The sequence below is a fragment of the Fukomys damarensis genome, unplaced genomic scaffold (assembly GCF_012274545.1).
Source record: "Fukomys damarensis isolate Sample0158 unplaced genomic scaffold, DMR_v1.0_HiC HiC_scaffold_30, whole genome shotgun sequence".
NCBI classification, from domain to species: Eukaryota; Metazoa; Chordata; class Mammalia; order Rodentia; family Bathyergidae; genus Fukomys; species Fukomys damarensis.
Genome location: NW_022900942.1, coordinates 8,607,787 through 8,613,102, shown reverse-complemented (window position 1 = coordinate 8,613,102; position 5,316 = coordinate 8,607,787). Strand labels below are relative to the sequence as shown.

The window sequence follows — 5,316 nt, the reverse complement described above, 5'->3', positions numbered from 1 at the left end:
AAATAGAGCAGCAGAGGCAGAAACAAAGCCATATAGCTCAGTAATCTGGTTCTTGACAGAGGTGCCAAAAATATACACTGAAGACAAGACAGCCTCATTATCCAAATGTGCTGGGAAAACTGGATATCAGTATGTAGAAGATTGAAAGTAGGTCCTAATCTCTCACCCAGTACAAAAAACAATTAAAACACGGGTCAAAGAACTAAAGATAAGATCTAGAAACACTTCAAGGCATAGTTACTAGCAAGGGTTTCCTTGAAAGGACTTCAATGGTGCAGGAAATAATAGCAAGATTTGACAAATGAAATTGCACCAAATTAAAAAGCTGATACTACCAACAGAATAAAGAATCAGCATGGAGAGTAGGAGAAAATTCTTACCAGCTCTGCTTCCAACAAAACATCGATATTAAAATTAATATGTGAATGCAGATGAAAACAGCACTGATATTCCCAATAATGAATGTAACTGCACTGTATACCTAAAATGTACCAATAAACTCAATGAAAAAAAATAAATTTATTTAGGTAAAAAATATATATATAATTTTCTCCTCTCCCATGAGAACACAAAATCTGAGTGAGGAATTCATTTGCTGTCTTTATCAATTAGAAATGTCACCATTTCTTGCAAGAATACTTTTTTTTTTTTTTTTTGGTACTGGGGATTGAACTCGGGTCCTTGCACTTGCAAGGCAGGCCACGGAACCACTGAGCTAAATCCCCGGCCCAGAATACTTTAAAAACATATGTATAGCATTATGTCTTTTAAAATATCTATAATATTTAAAAATAATTGCTGTGATTTTCTGTAACTCCTATCATTAAACAATTCATCATCCAATTAAGTATCGAAGAACTAATTACCAATAAATGTATTATTATTGCAGTATCTTAAAAAAATTAATATGTGAAGAACTCAAAAAATTTAACACTGAAAATCACCAAGTAACTTAACTAATGAATGAGTCAATAAACAGAAGAGACATTTCTCAAATGAAGAAATACCACTGCCCAACAAGTATGTGAAAAAAATCTTCAACACCTTTAAACATGAAGGAAATGTGGGTCAAAACTACATTGGGATTCCATCTCACTCTAGTTAGAATGGCTATGATCACAAATACTAAAAATGATAAACGCTACTGAGGATGGCTGGGATAAGAAATTCTTCTACACTGTTGGTGGGAACATAAATTCATATAGCCAATATGGAAATAAATATGGAGGCTCCTCAAAACACTAAAAATAGAGCTGCCGTTTCATCTAGCTATGCCACTTGTCAGTATATGCTCAAAAGAACTAAAGCCAGCATACTACTGTGGTAACTGCATACCTATGTCTATTGTAGCTTAATAGCTAAGCTATGGAAACAGCTTAGGTGCCTGTCAATGGATAAATGAATAAAAATGGTATGTATAAATGACGGAGTATTATTCAGCTGTAAAAATAATAAAATTATGTCATTTGCAGGAAAAGGGATGGAAGCAGAGATTATCCTCATGGTAAGCAAAGAGAACCAGACTCATAGAGACAAATACTGCATGGTTTCCGTATTATGCAGAATCTAAAATATTGACATCAGAGTACAAGGGAGCCTATTTCAGAGAAGAGGAAGGGCATAAGGGGGAAGGGGAAAGTAAGCCCAAGAGGGGTAAAGGGAAGTGGAAAGTACGCTGTATGCATGAAATGAAACATTAGTCTGTACAACTAATGCATGCTAGTAAAAAGATTTATGCACCAGCAACAACACATTATTAATCATGGAAGTGTATAGTGTACACTAGGTCAGTCTTTGTGTTCCACAGGTTGATCAGTTTTCACAGATGTAGATATAATGTGTTCACCCATACAGTAAGACACTTCACATGAAATCTACTCAAGTTTTTAAGTGCACAATATGATATTAACTATGGGCACTATCTTGTACAGCAGAGCTCTAGAATTTACTCATTTTACAAAACAGAAACTTTATGCATATTGAGCATCAACTCCTTGTTCCCTTGGCCCCACTATTCTATTCTCCACTTCTATATATTTGACTATTTCAGATTCCACATACAAGCAGAATATACAATAGTTAAACAGACCTAGAGAAATCATTCTAAGTGAAATAAGTCTGCTATAGAAGGACAAAGCTTTTCACTTCTTGCAGTCATATCCCTACAACTAGCCCTGGAATTTAAGACTCTTGAAGGAACTGAATAATTCATTATAGTAAACATTTAGATATCAGAGATGCTGTTCCATAGTGTTAGATTTATAGACTCATTTGCTCTTCACAATCCACATATGATGATGCTATTAATTATTTTCATGTTGTCAGTGAAAAATTGAGACCCTATAGCTTTTAAGTGCTTTTGTGAGCCTTGATCCCTACTGTGCAGTTCTGCTCATCCTGAGGACAGACATCAGTGTCATAGGCTCTGCTGGTCCAGACTGAAGTCACTTTTATTAGGATGAAAGGACACTTTCACTATTTAGCTTTGTTCAAAAGCACCTTTGCCCACGATCATGGGCTTTCTTGCAAGCCCGTGCCTCTTGGCAGGGGTGTATAAAGTCCTGGACACTTATCCTAACTCAGAAAAGCTCTGGACACCATCCCTGCTCACTGTGGAACAACAACAACCCTTCTTGAAACTTGTCTTTCTTTTGTTCCCTTTCCCACAGTCAATCCAGAAGCACCCTTTTATGTAACAAGCCCCTCCATACCGGCAACGTCATCAATGTTGGCTTCCAAGGCTGTCAAACCTGTGACATCAGCTTCTATGAGTTCACAGGAGAATTGGGGAAAACAACTTTCCTGAAAAATCTATTTCAAAAGGTAGACTTCTAGGATGACTTGGCCACCTATGGAGAGAGAGGGAGTGAAAGAGAGAGAAAAAGCAGATAATAAAGCTGAGGGGATTTCTGCTGCCTTTGGGAGAAGAAGATGTTATGGCTTGGATCTGAAATGTTCCCCCAAAGTCTCATGTGTTCAGGGGTGGAGCTGTAGGGAGGTAATTAGATCACAAGGGCTCTGATTTCATCAGTAGGGCAATACATTGGTAAGATCATATTCTCATGGCATTTTCAGGAGATGATGAAATCAGGAGGTGGGGCCTGGTTGAAAGGGGTGGATCATCGAGAAGGGGCCTTGGGACTGTATCTGCTGCCTGGTTCACTTCTCTCAGTCTATTTTTGTCTCCCTCACTCTCTGCTTGTAGGCAGCTATGAGGTGAGCAGTTTTGCTGTACCACACCCTTCTGCCATGATATTCTGCCTCATCTCAGGCCCACAGCAATGGAATCAGCCTACCAAGGACTGAAATCTCTGAATTCCTGTGCCAAAATAAATCTTTTCCTAGTTTAAGTTGACCTTGTCAATTATTTCTCACAGAGACAAAAAGCTGACTCCTGTTTTTCAGTCTCACAGAAACCAGGTGAGCTAAATAGTAATCACCCATTTGATGCCTACCTAAGCCAGGCTCGGTCATGTTGAATCACCTTTGGAAGGTGTTCTACGGGTAAGTGGCGGAGCCAGACTTGAAGCAGCAAGCCCTTCCTGCTCCATCACATCTCTCACAGCTTGATAAGCAGAAAGTGTGGTTATGTGATTTCAGCAATGTGATCCCAGAATGTGGTTAGGTAGGGCAAATAGGGCTACAATAAAGTTTTTGTATTTTCTCTTATTGCTTTTTGGTGAATTGCTGCATTGTGGTTAATATACAGATTTTATTATTTAAAAAACCAAACAAGGGTATTTTTTCCCTCAATATAATGGTCTCTGTGATTCACAGAACTCCAGAGCAATCATCAGAAAGCAATATACAGCAGGGAGAGAGACGGCCGCAGAAAGGCTAAGTGGCTCCTTTAGAGCTCACCCTGTGTCTACATAGAAAGAACATGACTATGGGTGGTTAGGGTCCGGGCTGTTCAGTGACAGCAAGTCAGGGCACTGCTGCTAGGGAACAGTTTCTAGACTGGCTCTAAAGAGTTCATGGGTGATATCCATTATCTTCTTAAATTCATCCCCATCTGAGCTGTGATTGTGCAGATACACACGAGCACATCCCTTTCTCAGTGGGGGACATACTAACTAGGCTTACAGTACTGATCCATACAGCCAGAACGTCAGCAGGCCAGCAGATTTATTCCATAGAGCCTTCAGGACCCTCTAGTCTTCATTCTCTATCCCAGTGGGACGCCCTTGCTCTCAGCCTTAGGAGTTGTTTCAGTTTATGGAAAGGAAGACTCACTCTCTGGTGGGTTTCTCTGAGTCCACAGGCAAGTGCATACCTTTGCTGTAGGAAACCCTTTCCTGGGGCATTAAGCCCTGTTCAGAGCAGCTTTTGATAATTCTAGAAACAGAAACAAAGATGGGAATTTAGTTTACCTTATTACTTGATGTGTCTACTCAAATCTCAGTCTCAGATTATATTCTTCCTTAGGTTTCTCCATAATTTAAGGTCACTTTTACAAATGCATCACTGGGCATCACACTGGAGGCTGACAGACACAGGGATATAGTCTATAATGTTTCACTGTACAAACATCGGTTGTTTCCTGTCCCCAGTGTCTTAAATCTCCGTGGTAGCAACAACTACCGCTTTAATTTTCTCCCCTTCCTTTGCTAGTGTATAAACAGCACTATTTCCAGATACGTAAAGTGTGTCAATTCTGCTGGTTTTGTTTGTCCTGAATTCTGGAATATCAGCCCTCACTGAGTAAATTCCCTAGAATTAGAGTCACAGCAAGAATGGGTTGGAACCTTTAAAAACACTCACTTAGACTCGTTCAATTCTGGAAAATACTTACATCATCATTGCTTGGCTAGTTTTTTTTTTTAATTTTTATTTTTGCAAAATATATTACAGCTTTAATCCATAGACAGAAATATCAAGTTTTTTTCCTTCTCTTTCTTTGCATCATTGATTTTCATTTTTACTTGATCTTGTAACTTAGAGGAGAATGTCTGAGATGACTTCAGGGCCTTGTCCTTTCCTTCATCCTTTAACAAGGAGGCTTTGCCAGTTTTGGCAGCTGTTTCAGCTTCTCTGAAGCTACTTCTTTGCTATACTTCCCTACTTAATCTGAATTGCTCTTTTCGAGCAATTTTCTGCACTTCTCGTCTTTATTTTCTAAAGCTTTTGATATTTCTTTTTCCTCCATTCTTGTTTCTTGATTACAGCTGTTTTCTCATCAGTTGTTTTTGGATCCCCAGCTTTATTTTTCTCCTGGATTCCTTAGGGGACAGGAGGGCCACATCACTGACATTTATGGGTCCACTTCCTCCATGGTTATCACTGGTAGATTAGACACCACTTTTATCTCTGGCA

The 5,316-nt window shown here is 39.0% G+C and overlaps 1 pseudogene; it reads right to left on the bottom strand.

Moving 5' to 3' along the window:
- Positions 1-4,848: 4,848 nt before the first annotated feature.
- LOC104849261 overlaps positions 4,849-5,316 on the bottom strand; it is a 1,402-nt pseudogene continuing 934 nt past the window's right edge.